The following is a 12,281-nucleotide window of genomic DNA, read 5'->3' on the forward strand; positions in this document are numbered from 1 at the left end:
TCAGGAAAGGTAGCAGAGGATGGTTAACGTAAGTTAGAACCATCATAGTGTCCAACTGTGGATCTGGTCACTAGGCTAAACATTGATAATTATGCCTTTCTTCTTACACCAACCATTCTCTATTCTTACTCTCTGAGACTATCTCTTCCTGCCCTTTGATAGCATCTTTACTTGGCAGAATGATCCAAATATTTATTTTTATAGTATCCAAACCCTTGCAGGACCTGTCTTTATTAGGTTGATGCAGTTTGCCATTGATGACTATAACTCGTTATGTCATTAATAAGAGGTACTTCAGTGACTTCCCTGGATGAGTCTTCCTCTGCCTTGCTGGTAAAGCTCCTGACCAATTTTCCCTACATAATTAGGGATAAGCACTGTGACCATTGGACTGACTTTATTCTTTACATCTCTTTCAGCATCAAAGGAGTCCTGAAAGCCCTGTATGTAGTCTCAGCTACCTAATTAACAGAACCATGATTATGTTCCTTTGTATATACACACCTCCTCCAGCCACGAGTACCTTCCAGAGGTGAGATGCAAAAGTTCAAGAAATGGATTATTAAATATATAAATTAAAGGGGTCTCTTTTCAGCTTGGTTCCCAGACTTGTACATTCTAACTAAAGAGAAAGTGAAATCATCCATTGGACTGCATTATAACTTTGGGGTGCAACTGAATCTTCAACAGGCCATAACACTATTCTATCAAATACTTTTTTTCTCATAAGTTCATAGTAAGCCAATGAATCTCTCCCACATGAGCCCATTGTTACATTTCTTTCACTTTAAAATGAGTTCTTTGTTTGCAGGCAATGATGTGTCAATAACAAGGCCATAAAGCATTATGTAAAATCCACTAATGGATGTTCTGGCAGAAGTATATCAGACAGGGAAGGCAAGTTCATATTTGGAATATGTACATATATTCTCATGAAGACAAATTACTTCCTTGCATCTGAAAGAAGGGGTCAAAAATAATCTAACCATAACATCTATTGAAAGGTTGGGCAGGTGGTAGCCAGACCAGTCTTAATAAGGGAAAGCCTATATGTTTTGAGCCCAGTCCTAGCCCATATCTCTGCATATCTTCTTTGTACATGGCCCATTGAGGAGACAGTGGAATATTTGGAAAACAAGTTTGAATGACAACAGGATGGCCCACCTCATCTACCTGATTATGGAGTCTCTGGAGTGTCTCTAGAAGGTATCAATTTGGTACATGATTTCTTTCTTTTTACCCCTTCTGTGAGGCTCATCCATATCTTTCCTGATCCTCCTCATCATAAATATTCTAATTTTATTCTTTGTTTCTAGCAAGACAAGACTTAGCCACTATCTAAGAACCAATATAGACCCATACCACACACAATCTTTCTTTAAATAAACATACATATTCATCCATTTATTTATGTATAAATAACTAGATATGGTGCTTGAAATTTAATTAGTTAAAGATTCCTCTTCACTGTTGTCTCCTATAGCCTCAAGTTGGGCTGTAATGTAGCAATTATACACTTCTTAATGGTACATGCTACTGTGCATACCCATCTGTAAAGCATGCCTACTCTTTTATTCTCTTTCAGTTAACTGGTTCTAAGTAAATTTCCATGAACTCCTATATGTGGATTGAATAGGAAGTGGTGAAGCTCTAGGAGTAGGTATTTGTGATTTTGAACCATCTGCTTATGCTAATTACTTGTGCAATGTAGACCTTTGATAGCTTGGTCTCACATATGCCGTTTCCATTCATTCCACAATGAAATGCTTTTGTTACTATCCAACATCATAATTTTATGGATATGATAGGCTCAGTATATGATTAAAGCAGGAGGTATGGTCTCAACACTTATTAAAAAATTGGGGCTTGCCAGAGGCTCCATCTTACATCCCTATCTGTCAGACAGATTTTCTTCATGATTTGTTGTTGTTTTTGTTGTTGTTCTTCATGATTAATTATGCCATGTCATTAGGTACAGGTGGCAGAGCAGCTCACATTTCAGACTGGGTATGCTAAAGAGTCTTCTCTTATTCCAGGTTCCACTCAGCACTGATAGCATTATGGATTTCCCAGTAAATGGGATAGAGTAGACAATATAAAATTTAACAAAATGACAAAACATTAAAATTTGTCATCTTTCTTCCTAAACAGCAATACAAAATTGTCTTTCACTTTTAAAGAATAGCCTGAACATTTCACCAACACGAGAGGAAATTATTAATGTGAGAGCCTTTGAAACTTCTCAGGGCTTACTGCCTGTACTCTGGTACACACCTGTCTAATTAAAGCATATAAGGAGGTTGCTAATGCCTCTTCACCAGGCCAGTTAGTAAGATGTTCATATTGTTAGGGAGGAGCCATCAAGATAAATATAATTTATTTGCTCCAATATTTCCATTCCCTAACCCTTTGGATCCCTTTCTCTATGTAGTATGCCAGGGAAGTTCTGGCATTGTAACCTCTTTGATTCTAGGCCACTACTGAGTCTATGATTTCTTTATCCAACAAATCAAACCACTGAAGTTCATCCTAGGGGCTGGAACTAAATCCTGAATTCCAAGTAATTCCACACATATCAATACATTTAGGTTTAAACAATTTTATATTCCATCCCCCCTTTAAAAAGAAAAGTCAAGAGCCTTCCCCAAGGTGGATGGGAGGAGACACCACCAAAGATAAGTAATTAAAAGAATTTTTAAAAATTAATGTCTAGTTTCCTCAAACTTGGGGAGGTCTGATTTTGCTGCTACAGGATGTTCAGGGGAAATTGAGAGTCCAAGTTTCTCAGCTCTGTTGAAATCTTCCTCTAACATTCTTCAGCTTACTAAAATTTACTTCAGTCCTCATAAGACCATTCATACATTTAACCAATATTTATCAACACCTTATAGACATAAGGTCTATAAATATATCAGTGAATAAAACAAACAAAAATCCCTATTTTCACAGTTACATTATAGTAAAGCAAATAATATGATAAATAAAATATAAAAGCTTATTAATTATGAGTTCTAAGAAAAGTGATGCAGGAAAGGAATTTAGAAAGAACACATCAGTGATAAGGAAATTGCAGTTTAGGTAGGTGTCTGGGTTGAGCACTCACTAAGAAGATGACATGATAGGTAAGGGTATGAAGATACAACCCATTGTGATTTCAGGGTGCTGAGCACTCCAGGCAGAGGAAACATCAAGGGCAAAACCTTGAAGTAGAAATGTACTTGACTGGATCAGTGAACAATGGGAAGTCAATGGAGTTGGGCTGGTGAGCCAGAGGGAGTGCAGTAGATGAGATGAAAAGAGCCACAACTAAAAAGCCTTGTAGATCATTTGAGAAACTTCAGGTTTTAGTCTCAGTTAGTTGCAATAGGTTGAAACTGGATTGGGGGAGGGAGACTGTTCTGGAGGCAGGGAAATTAAGATAGAGTTTTGCTATTGTAGAATAGCCAGATGGGTGGGTAGGTGGTTGAGGACAGACATCCCCAGTGTGATTAAGAAACACATGTCAGTGAAGAAGTTTTCAACCTAAAGGAAAATTAAATCCTTCGTTCTTTTTAATCCTGCAGCAATCAGATTTTTTACTTCCAGACACCACTTAAACTGTTCTTGTCAAATTACCAGTTACCTGTATGTTCTCCGTTCTCTGCCCTCTCCTATCCTTTCTCTTTAGATTTCAAACATTAGAATCATTTTGTATAGAGGGAATACTCATGATGGAAACATATTCTGAGTTTAGGAGTCATATGTGCCAAGGCTTCTCTGAGAATACCAGCCCTCACCACCAGAGGCCTTTTGGGGAGTGAGACTCAGGCTTCAGGGGAAGCAGTGCCCCTTCAGGTGGGTCAGTACAAGCTCACGACTCTCAGGCTCTTTGATTCCTCAACCAAACCTTCTAGCACCATTCGTTAAATAATTCTGCTTTTGCCTCCCAGGACTACAAAAAGTAACAGTGGCTTGCAGTATGATGTAAGTAACTGGAGATAGTGAAAAATCCTCAAATTCTGATATTTTAAAGCCTTAAACAGCCATATTTGCTGGAAAATATAATTTGAAAAAGAAAGGACTCATAGATGATTCTTGTGTTTCTGTCTGAGGATCTAGAGAATAGAGTTGCCATTAACTGGAATTAAAAAAAAAAAATTGTACAAGTATCTGAGTTTGAAGGGTAATACAGAGCTCAGACTTAGACAAAGTGCAAAGTACCCATTAGCGTCCCAGAGAAAATATTTAGCACTTGAAGAGAAGTCTGGGCTGAAGACATAAATTAAGATACAAACATGAGCATTGTCAGCATACAGTGGGCTTAAAGTACCACAATCAGATGAGATCATCCACAAAGTTACTGTAGATATAAAAGTGTGGCTATCCATACAAGGACTGAACTCTGAGTACTCTTAAGTTTAGAGATAAGGGAGATGAGAAAAAAATCAACAAATTACATAGGGAAGGAAAGGGCAGATTTGGCAGAAACACTAGGAGACTACTGTCTGATAAGCCAATAGAAGAAAATACTCGGGAAGAAAGTGATTAATTGGGAAAAAATGCTGCTGAGAAGTTAAGATGAAGAAGGAGGGTTGGCTATCAGCTTCCAAACATAGCATTAATATGATTCAACAAAAGGATAGCAATTCTGCCTTATCCACAGGGGATATGTTCCAAGACCCCCAGTAAGTGCCTGAAACCATGGATAGTATAGAACCCCATATATACTCTATTTTTACCTATTTTCAACTTTTTGAGAAACCTCCATACTGTTTTCCAGGGTGGCTGCACCAGCTTGCATACCGACTGACAGGGTAGGTGGGTTCCCCTTTCTCTACATCCTCACCAACATCTGTTGTTTCCTGACTTGTTCATTTTAGCCATTCTGACTGGTGTGAGGTGGTATCTCACTGAGTTTGCTAAGCTCTTTATAGATTATGGACACTAGCCCTTTATTTGGTATGTCATTTGCAAATATCTTCTCCCATTCTGTCAGTTGTCTTTTGGTTTTCTTGACTGTTTCCTTTGCTGAGCAAAAGATTTTGATCTCAATGAAGTCCTAATAGTTCATTTTTGCCCTTGCTTCCCTTACCTTTGGTGATGTTTCTAGGAAGAAGTTGCTGTGGCTGAGGTTGAAGAGGTTGTTGCCTGTGTTTTCCTATAGGTTTTTGATGGATTCCTCTGTTTCACATTGAGTTCTTTCATCCACTTTGAGTCTATTTTTGTGTGTGGTATAAGAAAATGGCTCAGTTTCGTTCTTCTGCATGTGGCTGCCCAACTTTCCCAACACTGTTTGTTGAAGAGACTGTCTTTTTTCCATTGGACATTCTTTCCTGCTTTGTCAAAGATTAGTTGACCATAGAGTTGAGGGTCCATTTATGGGATCTCTATTCTGTTCCATTGATCTATATGTTTGTTTTGGTGCCAGTACCATACTGTCTTGATGCTTACAGCTTTGTAATAGAGTCTGGAATTGTGATGCTGCCAACTAGAGTCAAAATGATGATTATCAAGGTGCTAGCTGGGCTCAATAAAAGCATGGAAGATACTAGAGTACCCCTTTCTGGAGAAATAAAATCCCCTTCTGGAGAAATAAAAGGACTAAAATCTAACTAAGTTGAAATAAAAAAGCTATTAATGAGGTACAATAAAAAATGGAAGCTGTTACTGCCAGGATAAATGAGGCAGAAGAAGGAATTGGTGATATAGAAGACCAAATGATGGAGAATAAAGAAGCTAAGAAAAAGAGAATATTCATTTTAACAGTGTTGTTATAGAAAGAAGTCTGGAAATAGGGGGAAAATAGAAACAGTGATGAAGTAGAGTAAAGAAAAAAATTTTTAAGATGAAAGAATTCAGCATTTTTGTATGTTGATAAAAATTTAAAGAAAGAAAAAATAAATAGTGGAGCAGAAGGGGAAAAAATTATGGGACAATGTCTTGAAATAAGTGACAGGAGACAAAATTCAAAGCACAGATTGAGAGTTTGGACTTGTCCAGGATACACAATTCATTTGCTGGAATAGAAAAGAATATGGACAACAATGAGGGTGGATGTGGTTATGGGAACCGGTGAAAATTCTTTCCAGGTTGCTTGTATTTTCTTATAGAAATAGAAAGCCAAATCATCATTTATGCATGAGACTGAGGAAGGTTTTGAAGATTTGAGCCACTGAACCATCCGGGGGTTTGACTTCTGATTTCAGCTCAGGTGGTATATAGCCCCCACATCAGGCTCCATCCTAGACATGGAGGCTGCTTGCGATTCTCTTCTTCTCCTTCTTCCCTTTCCCCTGCTCACATGCTCTCTCTCTCTCTCAAATAAATTAATAAATCCTTAAAAAATAAATAAAGGAAAGAAAAGTAGGTATGAAAGAGTCCAAAAGGAGAGTTTCATTAGACTGCCCACCAAAAATTACCAACTAATTCTTTCCATAGAATAGAAGGGGCAGTGACCTTAGACAAAACCTGAATAATCCAAAAGTTAAGCTATAGCAAAGGAAAAAAAATCTCAAAAAGCTCACTGGGAAGGAGTAAACATGAGAATTTGGGGGAAGAATATCCAGGAAGTAGTGTTGATAACAGTAGTGTCAAGCAGCAAGAAAACAATCATATTCTGATGTTGAGGCCTGGGAAGTTTCTATTACATTTAGAAAAAGTAAATTATTTAGTTACTTTGGATATACCTACTTTTTGGAAGGTGATAGCATATTAGCAAGAATAATTGACTTTTATTAAAAAAATGTATTTCAGATTTTTGTCCATTTCTCTCATTCAAGAGTGGGACTTTATACATATTATTTCATTTAACACTCAAACAAGTCAGTTTGAAAGTCAGGACTCATAGAAAACTTTTTCAAGAAATCTCCTGTGATGGAAAGAAAAAAGTTTGATCATTGGAAAAGATGGTAATGAGAAGATATTTTTAATTGTTTTTAATAATTTTTGTTTGATTTGGTTTTCACTTTGCATGTAACACAGGAGAATCTTGAATATGTTTAAGTGTTGATGGGCAAGAGTCACTTGTGAAGGAGACATTGAAGGTATAAGTAAGAGAGATTCAGAAACAGAGAGAGAAATTGATTCACAGAGCAAAGTCTCTAAGGAGATGAAGATGGAATCCAGAGAACAGACTGAAAAATTTAAACAATAAACTTCAAATAATATGCTGGACCCTTCCGGTATTATAAGAGAAAGAATATATAAAAAATGCATGGAAACACTGGTCTATTTACAAACTTTGAATTTACAAACAAGAACCTGAAAGAGAGGCTTTTAGATCAATTATAATAATAGGAGGCAAAACCAAGAAGAAGAGTAAGGCAAAAGGAAAGTGATGAGGTCAAAGATTTTGTGGAGTGCTAGATATACATATTAGCCTTTCTAAGAATAGAGTGAGTTGACTTGTGAATCACAGTGGGATTGACAATATGCATTGAAAAGAGAGTTGACAATTAAAGCCATACATTTGTATTGCACCAATATTGCACCAATAATAGTGCTAATAGATAATATTCATAGAGCATTAATATGAATCAGGTGCTATTTTAGAGACTTTGCTATATTAACTTATTTAATTGTCATTGCAACTTTATGGAGTTAGTATTATTGTTCTTATTTCATGGATGAAGAATTTGAGAATAAATAAATTAAATTGACCAATGTTACAGGCTAATAAGTGGCAGAGCTGGAATTTGGCCCTCACATGGCCATTAACCATTGTTTTATACTCCAGAACAATAAAGTTTTATATTTACCTCCAACAATGAGAAATTGCTCAGGTGTAGGCACATGAAGAATGGGACAGTAAGATGATAGGTCAAGTGGACTGACGTTGTTGGCAAGAGGTTGCTTGAAGCAGAGATACTATTATATAAACTAGATGTAGAAGGCAGGGAAGGGCAGTTGAGAGCTGGTTTATCTTAGGACACTATAGTGGGTGCGAGAGCATGCAGTCTGCATTTGAGAACACAGAAGTGGAATGGATGTTCTAGGTTTCAATGCTCAGAAATAATGTTAAAGATTTGTTACAGAGGCCCCAAATATTGATATCCACTTCAAGTTAGTTCTTCCATAGTATAGAATATAGTATATATAAGTATATATAATATATATTATAATATATCATATATATTAATATATAACATAGTGTATATAATATATATATTATATACTATATATAGTATAATATAGTTAGTTCTTCTATAGTAATATTTTGATTCTGGACTTTAAGAGTTAATTTTTGTGTCCTTTTAATTTTATTTTCTAATTACAAATTATGTATATTTAAGGGGTACAATGTGATTTGGTATACACATAAACATAGTGAAACAATTATTACTACAGTTATGCTAATTGACATATCTTACCATTTTTGTATGTGTAATGACAGCACACAAAATCTACTCTTTTAACTAATTTCAATACAGTATTATTAACTATTGTCACTATGCTGTAAATTATCTCCCTAGACTTATTTACACTACAAAAATTTAACTTTGTACTTTGACCAACATCTCCCAATTTTTGCCACTTCACTACTCCTGGTAAGCACCATTCTACCTTCTGCTTCTATGTATTCAAATTTTTAGATTTCACATGTAAGTGAGATTGAGTGGGTGGGTTTTTTTTTTTTTTTTTTTTTTTTTTTTGGTCTTTTTTTCTTTCTTTCTGGTCTGGCTTATTTCACTTAGTATAGTCTCTTCCAGCCTCTATTTATGCTGCTGCAAATGACAAGATCTCCTTTTTTAGGCTCAGTAATATCATATATATATATATATATATTTGTGATATCCATATAACATTTTATCCTTTCATATGTTGATACATGCTTGACTGTTTCCACATCTTGACTATTATTAATAATGTTGCAATGAACTTGAGAACACAGATATCTCTTTGAGATACTCACTTCACTTCTTTTTGGTATATACCACAAGAAGGATTGCTGAATTATATAGTAATTTTATTTTTAGTATTTTTGAGTAAACTCCACACTATTTCCACAATGGCTGTTACAATTCATATTCCCACCAACTGTGTACAAGTGTTTTCTTTTCTCCACACCCATCTTTATTTTTTTCATTATAATGGCCATTCTAACAGCATGGTTTGATATTTCACTGTGGCTTTCATGGGTATTTCCATAATTTGGGATATTGAGCATTTATTTACATACCTGTTAACTATTTGTTTGTCTTCTTCTCAAAAATGTTTATTTAGGTCCTTAATCAAGTTCTGTGTGTGTGTGTGTGTATGAATTCCTTACATGTTTTGGATATTAATCTCCTATCAGATATATGGTTTGAAAATATTTTCTCTCAATCTGTATGCTGTTCTTTTTTGTTTTTATTTATACAATTGGTTTAGAATTCCAAGTGAAGACATATTTTTAAAGTAAATATTGTAAACAAACTAACAAATATCCAGCTTCAACATAATTTCACAAGTTATGGTCTATTATTTTAATTTGGTTTTCCTTTACATGATTGAGAAGAGATGCTCTATTGAAGTACTTTATAATATGCTATTTCTTCAGTCTGCCAGTAATGAAAGAAGTTACACTTATTACCAAGACATTCTGTTTCAAATTTAGTGAACAAGTGATCTTAACATATACATTGTGGAAAGAAGATGGAATTTAAATTAAACACTATAATTCCTGGTTTTGTAATATTAGAAAGTTCACTGATACTCCTGTTTTTACCTTGGTAAAATGGAACTAAAACTAATTTTGGTATTATAGTATTATACTCATATTTAAGTTAGGAAAAGTACTTGAAAAAATTCTAAAACAGCACATTTTCTTTACTGATGACTTTTATGTTTCAGCTACTAAATAGCCATGTAAATTAGTTAAAGATTACACCTTGATAACTTCTAGAGAGGTTCAGGCTGGTCGAGTGTGTGTACCTGAGGATTATATAAATTCTAGCATCCTCTTAGTGCATATTTGTATTCATTATTTGTAAAATTTTAAAGAAACATTAATCAAAAGCAGATAAAGCTCCTTGTAATAATTTCCTAAGGTTACCATCACAAAGCCTCACTGTCTGAGTGGCTTGAAACCATGAAAATTTATTCTCTCATGGCTCTGGAAGCTAGAAGTCCAAAATCAATGTGTCAGCATGGTTGGCTCCTTCTGAAGACTCTAAAAACAAGGTCATATTTGACTAGGGGGCCACGCTAATTCATTATGAGCTCATCTTAAATAATTACAGCTGATTACAATCACAACAATTCTACTTACAAATAAGGTCCCATTCTGAAATACTGGGGTTAGGACTTCAACATATCTTCTTGTGTGGGGCACAATTGAGCTCATAATATTGTCCTTTGAAATGCATTTATGGACATGAGATAAAATTAAATAATTTTCCAGGAAGCCAAACTAGATTGGAATTTGTTCTTTTCCTGCAAAGTAGCGGAGACTGTGTATGTATCTCTGCTATGAACCCTGGGTTACCTTTATTTATGTTAAAGGAAAGCATATAGATAAAGCACAAGTTACATTAATTATAGTGTATTGACCTCAAAGAATATGTCCCTAAGCTTGTAACCAAAATATTTGCTTAAACATTCAGCTTCTTGTTGAACTCCAGTGATAAGAACAGAATAGTTAAAAAGCATAAGGTTTAGCCTTGTTCATAATATTGAAAGCTTAATATGCATCAAATTTCTGCTTGCCTCACCATTGTTAGATTTCCCACAAGTGATCCATTTTAAATCCAACTCCCTAATGTTCAATAGCTTAAGTGAGGTAGGCTTCTTATGAATCTTATAGGATATATAGAGCAGCAAGATTTCATACATATTACAACTGTCTTATGGGCAGAATGTTTTGATGGTCAAAGTGTAGAATCTGAAGTCAGCATGTCTGAGTTTGAATCACAGGGTTTCTTCAGTTCTTAACTTTGTCATCATGTATAGGATGGAGAGAACCTCATATATCTTAAAGAATTCTAGAAAAGATAAAATCTTCAAAGCAGCCAACATAGTGCTGTCACATTGTAGGTACTGGTAAATATTGATTTCTATTTCCTCAACTTCTGACTACCTATGATTGTTGTTTCAGTGAGTTGCATATCTTCATCAGGAAACCAGTCCTTTTCACTGATCCCCTTAACATTATGGAGACAGTATAATAATATACCTTGTGAACAGAATCAAACAATATTGAGAAACATATCACTAGGAAGACCTAGGAAGTGGACAGGGTAACTACATGTACCCAATGCTGCCAGTCTGGGGGATTATAGAACTTAGAAATGTGGGCCAGTAAGTATGTCAGAGGCCATAGAGCAGTTATTCAAGTGTAGAGGTTCAGAAGTGTACTCCAGAGATCCCAAGTAAACCCAGAAGGTTCCTATTTCACTGGAATCCTTAAACAGGATTTGAGGATACCTCTAACTCTCATTTTGAATACAGGTGCATGACCAAACTGGAGATGTTAGCCTAGTCTTGCTCCCTTGTAAAATTGTGCTCCAGGAAAGATGTGAGCTATTAAAAAGAAGGATTACCTTTGTAATGTATTGAATGTTTTTAAACAAATATTCTTTGGGGATTAGTGAAGGTGTCTTGAAAGATGTGCAGTCTCAGATAAGTACTCGAGGAGGAACGATTAGTAAAATGAGGTTAAGCCTTATAAGCAGAAGAAATAGCAAAACCAAATCCAGAGAGAAAAAGAGAGTAATAGGTGGGTTCAAGGCACAGGATATAGGTAATTAGAATTAGATTGTGGAGTGCAAGTAAGCCACACTTAAGAAATAAAGCTAGGGGTGGCCCATATTTCAGGGTCCTAAAAAAATGTATGGATATGGATTTTATTCTGAATTAAATGAGGAGAAATTGGAGGGTTTCAAGTCAGAAAGGACAGATGTGTCCAGTTTTGTGTTCTAGAACAATCTGAGAATGGTTTACATGTGTTCCAAACTAGAAGCTAGGAGAGCCATTAGGAAAGGGATTCAGATGAATGGAGTATGCATATGGTGGTGGTAGTGTGAAAAAAGTGATAGAAAAATAAAAAAAAAAAAACCCTCTAATATTGCAGGGGGGAGCAAAAAGTAAGACCTGGGGATCAATTTGATATGAGAACAAAGAAGGAGGTATTTAGGATGATCCAAATATTTCTGGAGAGGATGAAAGAGCAGGTGGTGTTGCTGTCTTCAGCTCAGAGAACACAGGGAAAGGAGATATATTGGTGAATGGGTTGATTACTACTGAGGCCATGACACATTATCCATGAATGAAGGTGATTATGATATTGCAGTACAAACACCTCTAAATCATCAGGAGTGTCTTAA

This window comes from Mustela putorius, unplaced genomic scaffold (assembly GCF_011764305.1).
Source record: "Mustela putorius furo isolate JIRA1106 unplaced genomic scaffold, ASM1176430v1.1 tig00003834_pilon_pilon_pilon, whole genome shotgun sequence".
Classification (NCBI taxonomy): domain Eukaryota; kingdom Metazoa; phylum Chordata; class Mammalia; order Carnivora; family Mustelidae; genus Mustela; species Mustela putorius.